At 37.7% G+C, this 16,112-nt stretch overlaps 1 pseudogene; it reads right to left on the bottom strand.

The window, feature by feature from the left end:
• LOC124973162 (polycomb group RING finger protein 2-like) overlaps positions 1–4,850 on the bottom strand; it is a 75,816-nt pseudogene extending 70,966 nt beyond the window's left edge.
• Positions 4,851–16,112: the final 11,262 nt, after the last annotated feature.

Genomic DNA, 16,112 nt, shown 5'->3' with positions numbered 1-16,112 from the left:
CAAAGTAGACGAGGTTTTGGATAAAATTGTTCACAGATCGCTGGTATGTAAAGTTTGGGGTGAAATAAAATCCATGTTGAATAGGAGCTGCTCCTTTAGCATGTTGACAACCTTTCCAAGTGGGAGGACTAGAAACTTTGGGGTCACAAGGCGGGAAAATACGAGGTGTATGAAATCCAGTGGATGGCAGTTTCAGTCGCTTTGGAATTAATCCTTTAAGAAAGACAACTTGCCCTGAAGTAGTAATCTTACTTGTCCCTGTAACTTCACCCTGGGTTATAGTCATACTTTCTTGGAAACCATTCCCCTTGGTAGGCTGTCTTGAAAACAACCCTTGCACTTCACGCTGCAATTGAATGCAGGGCCTAAGAGAAGTGTCATTAACAAATTTGTTATTGGTAGAGATATCAAAGCAAAGGGTACCTGGCAGAGAAAGGGTAGAAAAATTATAAGGTTCTTCCTTGGGATCCATGATGACAGTTGGCAATCCAGTCCTAGGTCCTGTAGAAAACAAAGGTGGAAGGGTAGAGGAGGTGTTAGCGGCAAAGGATATGGCCAAGCCTTAACTATTGCCCACAGGTCTCGAGTCTTCACCGGTGTCATTGTCATCATCAATAGGATGTTTATCAGCACGATGTTCTTCATCGTTGTTTTGATGCACCAGTCTCGTCAACCTTTCAGGTATCCAGATCGGTGTTTGCTGATCCTGCGGGAAAACACAAACAGACCCTCGGACCCACCGAAGAACTGGATCTGGGCCTTTCCATGTTCCTGTGAGAATATCTTTCCATCTTACCCACACTTGAGTACTTGCAGGATTAGCATGTCTTTCTGCAGCCGTATGTCCATTCTTATCCACATTTAAAAAATTTAAAATAAAAAGTACTAAATTTAGTTTATCTTTAGGTGCTCTAAAGTCAGCACCTATTCCCCCTTTTTGTTTTTGTAAGCAATTTTTTAACGTTAAATGAGTGCGCTCCACTATGCCTTGTCCTTGAGGATTATAAGGAATTCCTGTGATAAGTTGTATATTAAAAGTTTGTGTAAATTGTAAGAAACTTTTGGATGTGTAAGCCGGTCCATTGTCAGTTTTAATGATTTTAGGAATGCCCCAGGCTGCAAAGGCCTGTAAACAATGTTGTATGACATCTTTAACCTTTTCACCTGTGTGAGCAGAGGCCATGATCACTCCTGAGGCAGTGTCAACTGACACATGAACATATTTAAGTTTTCCAAACTCTGAAAAATGAGTAACATCCATTTGCCAAATATGATTAGGTAAAAGTCCCTTGGGATTTACTCCAGTAGACTGAACTGGTAATAATGGAGCACAATGTTGACATGTTTTAACAATTTGTCTGGCAGCATCTTTAGAAATATTGAATTTTCTTCTAAGGGTAGTAGAATTGACATGAAACTGTGAATGAAACATCTGGGCTTGTTTGAATACTGTAAAAGCAAAAACAGTTTTTGTAGTTTTGTCAGCTTTAGCATTTGCTTTGGCGAGTGGCCCCGGCAGATTAGAATGAGCTCTAATATGTCCTATATAAAAGGGATACTTGCGGTCTAAGATTAATGCACGCAAAGTTCGAAAATAAGGAGCAACTGCGGATCCATCAGGAATATAAGGAACAGTTTCTAAACAGGGCACTGATTGTACTATATAATGACTGTCAGATAATAGATTGAAAGGCTGCTCTATCATAATGTTAAAAGCTAAAACTACTGCAGCAAGTTCTACTACTTGGGCAGATGAAGGGGGGAGAATAACAGTTTCTACTTTATCATCAATTATTACTGCTCCCACTCCATTTTTAGATCCATCAGTGAATATGGTTTGGCAATGAGGTAAGGGCTGCGTTTTGGTAATTTTTGGAAATATAATTGGAGTATTTTTACAGAATTGTATCCATGGATGTTTAGGATAATGATTATCAAATGTTGCTGTGGTTGAGCAATACAAAACAGCCCAATCATCATCATGTTGAATCAACCATTGTATTTGTAGTTTAGTATAGGGGATAATAATGACCTCAGGATGGCTTCCAAATATAGTAACGCAGGCTTCTAACCCTTTATATATTAATTGAGCTATTGCTTTAGGAAATGTTTGTAATTGTTTTGTAGGCGATGCTGGGAGATTAATACTTTGTAAAGGTCCTCCTTGCCATATAATTCCATATGGACTATGTTGTTCTGGAATAATGATTAACATTAGAGGCTGGAATGGATCACATTTTTCTGTGTGATCTGACTGTAATCTTTGTTCCACCAATGTAAGAGCTCTTCGTCCTTCTGGAGTAAGGATCCTCAGGGAACAAAGATCAGGATCTCCCTTAAGTATATCAAATAAAGGTTTTAATTCCCCTGTGGTAATTTTTAAATATGGCCTAATCCAATTTATATCTCCAAGAAGCTTTTGAAAGTCATTTAAAGTTTTAAGTTCACTAGTTCTAATAGTTAGTTTTAGAGGCTTTACCATAGTAGCCGTAAGTTTAGTGCCCAGATATTCTTGAGTTTCTCCCATTTGTAACTTTTCTGGAGAGATGTTTAAACCATATTGCTGTAGAGTAGATATTAAGAATTGCAAAGCCTTTTCCAGTAACTGTTTATTGTCATGACAAAGAAGAATATCATCCATGTAATGATAAATCAATAAATCTGGGAAGGTCTCCCTAGTAGGTTTTAAGGCTTTATCTACATAAATTTGACATAACGTAGGACTATTAGCCATGCCTTGAGGCAATACAGTCCATTCAAATCTTTGATCAGGCTGTGCATGATTGAGAGAAGGTAAAGTAAAAGCAAATCGCCAACAATCCTTGGCATGTAATGGAATTGAGAAAAAACAATCTTTTAAATCTAAAATAATGGTGGGCCAATTTTTAGGTAAGGCTGTGACTAATGGCAATCCACGTTGTAGAGGACCCATAGGAAACATCTGTGCATTAATAGCCCTTAAATCATGTAATAGTCTCCATTTTCCAGACCCTTTTTTTTTAATGACAAAGATGGGTGTATTCCAGGGAGAAGTAGAAAGTTGTAAATGTCCTGCCTGTACTTGTTCTTGTACTAATTTATGAGCCGCTTGTAATTTTTCTATAGTTAAGGGCCACTGTGGAATCCATTGCGGCTTATCATCCTTCCAAACTATTGGAATAGGTGTAATAACAGTGGCCCCTACATAAAACCCAGCCCTTCGAAATCGTTTTTTGGAGGAGGAAGGGGGATGGGTTGTGAAGGTCCTTGTTGTTCCTTCCCTAATCCCAAACCTTCTGTATACTTCATTTTTCTCATCATACGTGCTGCAGGTTTAGAATTAATGTTTGTTGTCAACTTAGCATTCATCTGAGTTAAGACATCCCTTCCCCATAAAGAAATAGGTATTTTACAAATATATGGTTGGAACACCCCTGAATGACCCTCATTATCCCTCCAAGACAGTGAAGCAGCACTCTGGTTAGGCGATTGAGCCACTCCCAACCCTTGTAAGTTTTGATTAGCTGTAACTACAGGCCAACCTTTGGGCCAAACTGCCTCACTTATTATACTTTTATCAGCTCCTGTGTCCAGTAATCCTATAAAAGGTTTATGCCCTACTGTTAGTTGCATAATGGGTCTATCTTGGAGGTTCATAGTAAAATTAGCCCAGGGTCCACCTGTAGACCCGAATCCTTTATCTCCTCTTGTTGTCTCCCTACTAGGCCATAAAGAATGTTGGCTAGGCAAAATTAACATTTGTGCTATTCTGTCTCCTGGAGAAATGACTGTAATCCCTTTGGGTGAAGAAATCATAGCCCTAACTTGTCCTTGAAAGTCTGGGTCAATTACTCCTGGGTGGACTATAAGACCTCTTAAAGTAGAAGAACTTCTGCCAAGGAGCAACCCTACTGAGTCTGCAGGAATATTGCCATCCCAGTCTGTGTCCACCATTTGTACACCCATATCAGGTGTTAGTACGAGTCTGGAGGTGGCACAGATGTCCAATCCTGCGCTTCCTGTTGTGGCCCTCCGCTCCTGGGCAGTGTCCCCTTCTCTGTCGGGGGGTACCACTGCCTGGGCACTTGTTGGATTACCCCGTATATTTGTGGCGGGCCCCGGGGCGGGCCCCTCATCACGTTTTTTGTCATCCTGGTATTGGGTGGCAGAATATTACCCTGTTTGTCTCTAACGGATTTACACTCACTGAGCCAGTGTGGACCTTTTTGGCACCGAGGACATAAGCCTGGGGCTTGATGAGGCGAAGCTGGTTTTTGTGGGCATGTTGCTTTTAAATGACCCGCTTGTCCACAGCTAAAACATTTCCTTGGTTCTGGTTTAGATTTCCCTCCAAATCCCTGAGAAACAATATTAGCAAGTGTCTGGGTCTGTCTGTCTATAGCAGCAACAAATGCCGCATTATTTCCTGTAGATTCATTAATATCTTTACATACTCTCAGATAAGTAGTAAGATCTTTATTTTTCCAAGGTCTAATTGCTTCTTTACACCACTTATTAGCCTGTTCATAAGCCAATTGTTTTACCAAAGGCATTGCAGAGTCAGCGTCCCCAAAAATTCTTGAAGCAGTCTGTATTAACCTGTCTACAAAATCTGCATACGGCTCATTGTTTCCTTGAGTAACTTTAGACAACTGTCCCTGTAAGTCTCCAGTTCCTTGTAATGTTTTCCAAGCCTTAGTTGTGGCTACTGCTATTTGAGCATAAACCGCTGGATGATAATTAACTTGAGCCTGTACCCCTTCATAAGGCCCCGTTCCCATTAACATATCTCTGTCTACCTGTGGATTTCCTGCAGCTGCGTTACGCCTTGCAGTATCTGTTGAAAGTTCCTGCCAAGACGTCTTCCACATAAGGTACTGCCCTCCTGATAATGTGGCTCTAGCTAAATTAGTCCAATCTAGAGGTAATAAATTTAGAGACATCATGGTTTCCACCAGAGACACCGTAAAGGCAGATTGAGGCCCATAAGTACTGACAGCTTCCTTTAGCTGTTTGACCATTTTAAAATCTATAGGTTGGTGATAACGTTGTTGCTGTGTGTCCTCAAACACTGGATAAACGCTATCTTCCTGTACTGTAGACCATCCTGTATGTCTACTAGACCCAGTAACAGGAGGGAGATCCATTGGGGGTGCAGAGGGTGTAACAGGCACCAGAGGGCGCTCCTTCCCCAATTTTAATTTTTGTACCCTTTGTTCCAGTTCCTCTCCTGAGAGTTCCCCTTCAGAGTCAGAACCCATTTCACTTCCCCCTCCTATTTCACTTCTCCTTCCTGAAGTACATGACTGTTCCTCTTTAATTTCTTCTAAAACTTGACTTCCCTCTTCTAAAGATTTTTGTGAACTTGGCTTTTTACTTTGTAAGCAAGATTTAATCAAAGACCAGATGGCTAGAGTCCCCACAGGGAGTGATACCTGTTTGTCTGCTACGCGCAGATCTTCTCCTAGCTGTTCCCATTGAGGTATGTTTAACAACCCCTCCTCCAGAAACCAAGGGGATACCTTTTCTATTGTATCTAAGAATGTACGTGCTGTCTTTGCCTTTAATGGAGTGCCGTTGCTCTTTAACAGTTCCCGGAGGGGCTGTTGCATCCTAGTCTTAGATAGTTCCGTTCCCATGATGTAATAATCCACTAGCACTAAGACTTAAGAAGACTACACACACAAACCAAACAAGGAGAACAAAAGAAAAGACAAGAACACACATCAATCGCTTATCACACATTGACAAAGAACTACATATACTTCTGTTTTAGCTCAGGCTCGCAGCCTCTTTCCTGTTAACTCAGGCTCGCAGTCTCTTTCCTGTTTTCCTTTACACTCAGGCTCACAGCCGTTTTATGTGTCTAGAGATCAGGTTCGCAGCCTCTTTCAAACTTTATACTTTACCTGTTGATTACTTACCTATCGTGTTACTGAGCTCCCGGGGTTTCGGCACCACCTGTCGCGCTCCCTGCCCGCAGAGAGACACAACACCTGGTTCTTTTCAGCTCTTTATTGCGCGCGTCTGCCGTGGTTTGTTTCTCGCTTCTTCTTCCTCTTTTGGGGGAAGCTACACCTCGATATATGCCCCCAAGCGACCAATCATCATACAGAGCACGAGGGGAGAGCGTGGACAGATACAGGCAGCATATACAGGCATGCAGTGTCCATGAGGGGGCCTCAACCAATCACTGAAACTTCCTCAAGCGACATCAGTTGTTTGCGCACAAGCTAGCTACACTCAACCACACTGGCATCCTGCCAGGCGCCATCTTGGCCTTGCCACACCTAGGGCCAGGGGTCCGGCCGAAACCCCGACAGTTAGCATGCCAAAAGGGAGAAAGAGACTCTAAGAAAACAGTAAACAAATGGAAAAGAAAGCAAGAAAAGTAACAAAATAAAAACTTAAATTTTTTCTATACATAGAAAAAAGAAAATCTACATTGTAACAGTCATATACTATTCAAACCTCCCAGTCTTCAGTAGCCTGATGCATGAGAGGTACCTGACAATGAGCTTCATGTCTCCAGCTGGCATCTCAGGGTGGAATTTGTCCCACCTAAAGATCGGAGGTCTGGCTGCCAGGATTATCTGAGATAGCTGCTCTGGCTTCCAAATGTGTTGACAAATGGGGAGCTGCAGCTCAGGGTTTGGGCATGGTTGGCTGGAGGTTCTGAGGCGGGGTGTGGTGGTCAGGCAGGGGTCCTGGATGTTGGGTGTGTTTGGTGTGGTTGCCTGATCCTGGAGGTGGGGTGCAATCAGTCAGTCTGGGGTCCTGGTAATCGGGCATAGTCAGTCGGTCATGGGGTCCTGGGGCAGGGAGCAGTCAGTCGAATTAGGGCCCCCAAGGCAGGGAGTAATCAGTCGGGCCGAGAGTTCCTGGAGACTGGGCTTTGTTAGTCTGGCCAGGGGTCCTAGGGGGCTTGACTGTTGTCTCAAAATGGTGCAGCCATGTGTAATCAAACCTGCAGGTACTGTAGCAGTAAACTTCCAGGCAACAGCAGGCAGCTGGTGCTCCACTGGTGTTTTGTGATCAGTTTGCTGACTTTTGTCAGATGAACAGGAGGTGAACCTCATGCGGTGTGTAATGGATAGGTTTAAGGCAGGCAATGGACAGGGAAGTGGCAGGCAATTGGCGGATGATAGGCACCTGACAGTGAGCAATATGCACTCAAAACAGGCATCAATATGCTGGCAGACTGCAGGCGATCACAGTAGACAAATGGGTTGAAGAGCAGGGGATCGATAAAGAGCAAAAACTGCCTCACCAAGAATCAGATATACTCTGCTTGAAACTGGAGATACAGAGTGACAAGGAATGCAGCCTCCCTCTAGTCTGCCATCTTGGATCCCCCTATTGTGTTCATTTTTAAAGAACTTTCAACTTTCATGGCTTTTTAAAAATTTGTCCTACTGAAATCATATTCTTGCACAGTTTGTGAGTGTTTATTTTATCGATATCTACATAATTGCAGTCCTAGCTATTCTTCCATTTTTTGATAGTAGTCATTCTAACACCTGCACTCAGGCTGCAGAAGTTCTCATAGTTGCATGGTGTACTGAATTTATGCTAAATGTAGAATTCAGGTTGCCTTATACTCATTAAAAGAAGATGATGTTAATCTATTTTAGAAATAAACAGGAGTCTGTACTTTTAACCATTTTTCTTCACTCCTGGTGGAGATTGCAGCACATGGAAATTCTTGCATGACCAAGTGGAGACACATTTTGTGATTTAGAGAGATGTATACATGTATATTTGTCATTGTTCCAAATCCTGGATGATTAGGATGTAGTACATTGAAAGGAAAAAGTTGATTTTTGGACAAATTCCTTACAGAAAAAATTGGTTAACTCTGGAGTTATTACTAAGGTGAACTGAGGAAGAGGGCTTATGATGTACTTCACTGCCAATTTGGCTGCCAGTTGTAGACTGTATTTTCCTTGTTAACTCTTTGATGTTGGATAGATAGAAACTCAACTATTAGCAAAAACATTTCACAGATTATGCTGGCAAATGTCTTTAAGGAAAAAGTGGGACTTTTGAAATGTAACTTCTCTTCTTCCCTGGACCCATGGGATAAAGCCCATGGATCTTGCATTTTCATAGAAAAACACTCTTTTTTCTCTGATCTTGATACTCATGCATATCTAGTCTCTTTGAGTGTACCAGTTATAATAAAATTCAAACTATTAATGATTTAGAGTTAAATGTGATATATTTATGATCCAAATTTTCTTCCTCTACTCAGGGTGACAGTGGATTTAAGCATCCAGTCCCAGTAATAAGGATCATTAAGGAATGCTAATATCATAGTATAGTCCAACTTTTCCAACTTATCTGATGGTAGATTGTTTTTGTAAATTTAAGAGGGATTCACAACAGGAGTAAATATTTACTTGTTGCATCCATGAGTGAATCAAGAATCGGGAGGTTCATATTCTGCTATATTTTTATAATCATCCCTCTTAATATCTGCTTTCTATTGGCCAGTGCTGGGGTACAATTCCAGTTTCACTTACATTCTGCACATAATCCCAACCAGTGTCTTGGGTCTCTACTTCTAATACCTACTTTTAGTTTTTCTTATATCATTCATTAACATTAAATAAATTTCTTGATATGATTGAAATTACATAGACCCTTTTATTGCACTTAACAATATAAATTTTTACATACATATGGATTTACCTATTTATTTATCTCTACTGTGAATTCTTGATATTTATATTACCACAATACTATAATTTTATAACATATATTACTGTCAGGTAAAGATAGCTGGTAATTTTGCTTTTACATTTCAGAATTCTTGGCCAATTATATGCATGAATAATCTTCCAGGAATATTTTAGATCTTTTTGCTTTGTTTCCTTCTTTAATTTTGCTGGGCTATTAATATAGAATGGCTTGGAGAAAATGTCATCCTCATAATGATAGTTTTACCCTCTATACATAGGATGTGCAATTGGATCTTTTACATACTTCTGTGTATTTATATTTTCTCAAGTTCTGCATGTGTTTAAATATGCTTACGTATGAAACACAACATTCATGTGACATCTTCATGAAATATACATGTTGTTTTTAAGTATTTGTCAAACTGGATATAACAGAAAATGTTTCTGGTTTCTAGAACCATTATTTTCCATATTTTAATATTTTTTTCTTTCTAAATGTACATCCTCTTTAATCATGATCCTAGGTTTCAACTCTGGAGGAACATGAATATGTTCTTATTTATCCATGTGTGCAATTTCAGTCTCTCTTTGGTGGTGGTGTATCATGTATGTTTGCTAAAAAAAAAAAAAAAAAAAAATGAAGTTTCTGCACATGGAGAAAAGCAGTTTAAATATATTTTCTTTTTATGAGAATGCCCTTATTGCACATGATCATCAATACTACTGAATTTTGTGTACATGATGTGCCTTTATTTTACATTACCTAATCTCAAAATATGTTTAGTTTTTCATGATTATGGAACACATAGATACCTTCAATTTAATATTACTATTGGAGTATTTTTCCTTTTTTCTTTTGCAGTTTGTATTTTCTTTCTCTTTATAAATGTTTGATTATGTATGGAGCAATTAGGTCATTTGTCCTTGCACCATTTCAAAGCATCATCTGATAAATAGAATTTTTATATTAATATTATATAATTCATAAATTTAAAAGTATTCTTCTGTGTAATTTTTAAAATTTTAAGTTTTTGTTGTTCTTTTCCCCTTTTGTGATATCAGGGATTGAAGTTGGTATACTATTAACAAGTTATATCCTCTGCTCTTTTTTTAAAAAAAAAAATATGTTGATAGATCTTTATTTTATTCTTTTATTTACATGTGGTGCTAAGAATTGAACCCAGCGCTCACACATGCTAGGCAAGAGCTCTACCACTGAGCCACATCTCCAGCCCTCTTCTGCTCTTTTTAAAAATTTAATTCCAGACATATTTTGCTTAGTTTCTGGGGTTGGCCATAGACTCATGCCTTAGACTCTAAAGTACTAGGTACTTCACGTGTGCACCGCCATATGTATCCTGTCTCACTTTCTTATGTCAACTTTAGAATGTTTCATAATAACTTTTATATTTCACTATTATTTATTCTTAATTGTTATAATTATATTTAATATGTGAAAATGGGCTTTATGGTATGAATGAAGTGTACAATAGTATTTTTATTATCATACAAATATTTCAATATCCTAAAACCTTTCTTTGGAAAGAATGCCATTTTTCATCTTCCCTGCACTACAATCTCTAGGATTTAAAACTTTCTAAATAGAAGAGACTTCTTTAGTGTTTTCTCTTGAGTTCTTCCATGTATTCAATTTATTATGAGTTCTCCACTGGTTGTTTTCACGTCATAACACCAGTCTTTTGTGGCATCATGGTTTTGGTCACTGGTAGACTTCATGTAAAACAATGGAATGGCTATGTCATATAGCTTCACCTTGTAATAGTCTGTACCATCTAGATTCTTGTCATTACACTCAGATACTTGGAAAATAACAGTATCATCTTAGAATGAGTTTTCCAGAATATATTCATTCTAAGTGAGACATCATTATATATATGTATATATATGCAATTACATATTATTTAATTGACATAGTTTTTACTTGTTGAATTTTTTAATTTATCAGAGCTCTTTCAATTTTATTTGCTTTGTTTTTTTCTTGGTACTGGCAATTGAACCCGGGGACATGTAACAACAGAGTCACATCTCCAACCCTTTTTTACATTAAAGTTAGAGACAAGGTCTCACTAAGTTGCTAACTGACTCACTGAGTTGCTGGAATTGACTTTGAATTGTTGATATCCTGCCTGAGTCTCCTGAGTCACTTGGATTACAGGTGTGCATCACCACATTTGGCTCATTTGCTTTTTAAAAGCACCATCATTGGCATTGGTTATTCTTTCTGTGTTATGTTTATTTTCAATATTTTCTATTTTTCTCTTTTGCTCAGGATTTTTCTCTACTCTTATTTTTATAAAATTTATTTTTTCAAACTATTGAGATGAATGATTTGCTAATAAATTCCTAGTCATTTTGTGGTTTACTAATTTATGTCTCTCTATTTCATTTTAATGAGAGCTTTGTATGCATTCCAATTTTTAGTCTTATGGAGATTTAATTAGCACCTATTAGCTGTATATATCTAAAGTGTATACTTTTATCTTCTGGCATATGTACATATCCACAAAACTAGCACCATAATCAACAAAAATGTCATGTCTATTATTAAAATATATTCACAGAGATTACATTCCATTTATGTATGATCTATCAAAATGTACAAATGTATTCTACTGTCATGTATAAGTAATTAGAACAAATAAAATCAAATAAATTAAAAATAGAATGTTCCCAAATGTCCTTTTAAGTCCCTTCTTTCATTCTTCTTACAACAATTCATATAATAAGTTTGATGTTACTGAGCACAGCAAGAATAAGAAACATTTCAATTATATAGATCCTTGAATTATCACAAAGGAGACATACCATGTACTATTGCTTATATCAAGATATAGTACTTAACATCTCTGTGATCATTAGTCTGTTTTGCATGTGTGTGATTGACTTATTTTTCCTTCCTGGTGAGTATACAATAGTCTTTTAGCTTGAATTTTAACTTCATTAATTAGTATTGCTTTATACCAATATTCATATTTTTTGTCATTTTAATGTTTTCTCCTTTGTGAAATGTTTTGAAATTTCTCATCTTTGCTGTTCTCTGTTGAGATGTATTTTTCCCCAAATAAATGGTCAGGAGTGGGTTTCTCAACCTCTTGTATATCACAAGTGGCAATCACACTCCCAAAGAAGGTGAAATTTCCTTTTTTCCTTTCACTGTAAGATCAAGCTGAGAACTTCAAGTACTGTACCTTGTTTTTTGTTTGAATATAGTCTTATCACCTTTTTATGTGTCAGGCAGATGTAGGGTAGGGAGTGTTATGAGACTGTTTTTACTTCTCAAAGGCAGTTTGGGTTTCTGGCATATAAATCAAATGTTTAATTTGTTGCTTTTAAGGCCTCATGCAGGTGTTTACCTATTAGTCCAAATTAGGGACAAGCATCTGACTGTTTTAGTCATATTTTTATGACTGTGACCAAAATTATGAACAAAAACAATTTTAGAGAAGGAAAAGTTCATTAGGAGTTAACAGTTTCAAAAGTCTCAATCCAGCGATGTTTGACTCCATTCCTCAGTAACTGGGATGAGACAGAATATGATGGCAGGAGTGTGTGTGGAGAAAAGCATCTGGGAAGATTGTGCCAGAAAACAGACAGTGGTCTGCTCAGCAATGATGAAATATAATCCTCAAAACCTTGCCATTAGGATACTTTTCCTCCTGCCATTTCCTCCTTGCCTAGATCTACAACTCCATCCCTATCAGAGGCTTAATGCATTGAATACGCTAGACTCTCATAACCTAATCATTTAATTTATAAACCTTCTTGCTTGTCTCATACATAATTTTTGGGGGGACAACTAATATTTAAATTATAATACCAACATTTATAGAAACCTATGTACCTGTCTCTGGTTTCTGATTACTGAAAGAATTAAGATAGGCTTACAGAAGTCAGAATAAGACTTGTTTAAATTTCACATCAAAATTCAGGTCCATTGGGTAATCTGGAATCCCAGACAGGTGACTTGTTTACCAAACTCAGCCATTTTATTGGACATTCATATCCACATGGTGTGAGGTGTTTCACTGCAACAATATAGAATCTGAAAATCTTAGTTCATAGCTGGAGTTGGTTATAAGCAGGTCATCAGCATATTGTGAAAGGATTTTTTGATCCAGTCATAAACCTAAGCTAACAATTTTGGTAGACTTCTATTCAAAAAATTGCAAAAAATTAAATCCGTGTGTAAGAAAACCCAGTAATCGTGAATTGTTAATTTTTTATTGAAGTCTTTTACTGAAGCTGAAGAGCAGTGATTAGAAACACCTTATCATGGGAATGCAGAGGAACTGATCTCTTAAAATTGGTACTTTTAACCAGCCATTGTTACCTGGCATTACCCTTATTAAAGGATATGAATTTGGTACTACTGTATGATTATCTAAAACTATGTTCCTTTAGCTCTCAGATCTTGCACAAATTCTTATGCATCAGTGGGTTTTTTGAAAATTTTTTAAACAGGAAGGATTGGATTCTTGCATGGATTTGGTAAATACAATTGAATTCATCTTTTAAGAACTTGACCACAAGAGAATTCATTCCTATTAATACTTCACTCTTAAGGGGGTATTTTTTCTTCATGGGGGATTGACACCTCCTTAGACAAAAAATTGTTTGAGATAATATTCATTTTCCTTCTCATTATCTTTTGACTAATATAGACTCATTTATTTATTTATTTACTTTGACCATGGATTGTACCCATTGATACAAATTACCAGCACTTTTTATTCTTGTTTTTTTTTTTTTATTTTGAGTCAGGGTCTCACTAAGTTGCTTAGGGCCTTGCTATGTTTCCTTAGGCATTGAAATTATAATCCTCTGGCCTCATCCTCCCAAACAGCTGGGATTGGTCATACATGCCAGTGTGACTGACTTAATCATTTGTTTTAAAAAAATCTCTATCACAAATGGATTTGTTTTAAAAAATTGAATATTTTTATTTTTCTTTACATAAACAACTATTTTTAATGTATAAAATGTTTATATTTTTATATATTTACACAAAATGTTAATATCATTTGATCCAATTGATTTTGCTCTCTTCTTAACATGTGCCTATTGCTCTTCTCATTAATAACTGCCCTGCTCTGATAATTTTTTTAATATTTAAACTATCTTTTGATCTTAATGTTCCTTTAAATCTGAATTAAAGATCAAATAAACATTGGTAAAAATTGAGTGGTACCATTTAATGGATACTTCATAATATTTCATAAAAATGACTATTATTACTGCTATCACATTATTTTTGGTTTTATGACTTAAGATATGAAAAACTTATAGAGTGTTATGTACACATTTAAATAATCAGAAAAAGATTATTATCAAGGAAGGAAAAATAATCTATTAGAGTCAGGTAGCATGTCTTCTCAGTCAGTTATTCAGAACTCAAGTAGTGGAAATAGTACTTCTCTCTGATATTGCAAGTGAAAAATCTTGAGACTGGAGGATCAATGTGCTCTTGCTGAACCAGAGACTGTTCAACTCATTAAACTCATCTAAAAACAGTTACACTGAGTTTACCAATCATCAGTGGAGAGCTGAACCAGAAGTCATCTTCAGAGTACACTACAGTTGTGGCAATGGGTACTGGAAACACAGATCAGGGAGATTATGGCTAGACCTGCATAAACAAATCTGAGCCTATCAAAGACTTAACTGAACTTAACCAACACATGGAAAATAAGAAAATGAGAGTGTTTTTGCCTACTAAACTTGAGTTTGAAGGCTACAGAGAACCCAACTCTCTCCAATGCTGTGACTCCTGTGACTCAAAGGAACTCATGAGGTCAGCTTCATTGGATCGAAATGATGATATGATAGGTGTCAGGACACTTGACCCTCTTATTGCTTGCCTGACTGTTCCTTGGCACTTCCCAGATTACAGCACCCACTTTTCTCTTGCTCCCACCTAGTTTGGCACCTGCTGAGTCACTGGCATCAACCCACTGTAGTACCCTCCTTGTTCCTGGCACTGCCACTTGTCTGAGATACAAGTGTTTCTGGCCTGTCTTACCTGACTGGTCCCTGTGATCATAATCTCTCTGTGCCCCTGAAAACCAGGCACCTAGTCTGCCAGCACCTTCAGCCTCACACCCTGCCTACCACTTGACCTACTAAACCTACATTTTCACTGTTTGGTCCTTTGGCCAACATGCCAGATGGAAACATCCCTGCCAGGCCAACAAGACCCAGGCACCTACAGTGCCATCTGGCCCACAGTCTGTCCCAACCAGACCACCATTTTTCCATCTGACCTTCCTAGTCTATCACAGATAGACATTTACCAAGCTTTAGAAGAATGTTGACTCAACAATGCCAGCAACTCACCACAAATTAAAGCAACAAGAACCTCACTAAAACTAAGTCTCTGCAACCAGGAATTCCACCCATGGGAACTGCTCTCACAGAACCCAAAGGGGAGATCACACTGGTAATGGATGGACAGCTCTTACCATTCCACCACTTACCAATCTCACAAGAAGGGAAGTTTAGAAATCTTAGAACTCTACTGGCAAATTGGTGAGCAACTCACTAAAAGGGAAGGACTCAACAGGTTATACTCACATACCCACACTCAGTTCTTACAACAAGAGGAAACAAAATCAGTTGGGAAAAGACAGCAAACACATATGCTCACTACTTGTCAAACATAGTCAAAATGACTCCATAATTTCTTAACTTTTCATTCAGATTGTTCACTTTTTTTTTTTGGTTATGCTTTGTGTTGTTTTGGGTGTTTTGTTGTACTAATTAGTTTGAGAACACAAATACATATAAAGATTTGTTTCTCTTTCCTAATTTCTAGCCTTTTTGTTGAAGGTAATTATTTTCATGATCAGTTTTTTGAACGTCACAGTTTTGATTAGCATAGTTTGATTTTGTTTTGTACTCTTTTTTCCAGCAGTGTATGCTCTATTTCCCTTGTCTCCCCTTCCATTCCTATTGTGAAAACCAAATTCTATCCTCACTCTTGCTCTATATTCTTTCTTCTATTTTTCTCCCTCTTCTTCATTAACAACACATCCTATGTTACCACTGCATCTGCCCTATTTACCCTTTAAAATTGCACACATTTTCTACCTTTCTATCCCTTCTCTCCTCATACTGAATTCTATCCTTAACACCTCTCAATTCTACTTTATGTATGCAATGTCTTCCCCTACTACCAATTAATATGGAAGAAGTCATAGACAATGCCCATTGTTTGACTTTGTGCCAGACATAATTCATGATTACAGATGAAAATTGCTGATCCTTCTATATCTGCATATTATACCAAGTAACACTGTAGATGTCAAAATATGAATGAAGTACCTAAAGTACTGCTATATATTTTTGGCATAGGTTTTTGTTATAATTGACCTTTGTCCCCAAACTGTGATGTACTTATAACATAGAGGGACACTATGAACTCATAAGATA

This window comes from Sciurus carolinensis (assembly GCF_902686445.1).
Source record: "Sciurus carolinensis chromosome 14 unlocalized genomic scaffold, mSciCar1.2 SUPER_6_x, whole genome shotgun sequence".
NCBI classification, from domain to species: Eukaryota; Metazoa; Chordata; class Mammalia; order Rodentia; family Sciuridae; genus Sciurus; species Sciurus carolinensis.
The sequence above is the reverse complement of the archived record's forward strand: the minus strand, read 5'-3'. Positions and strand labels throughout refer to the sequence as shown.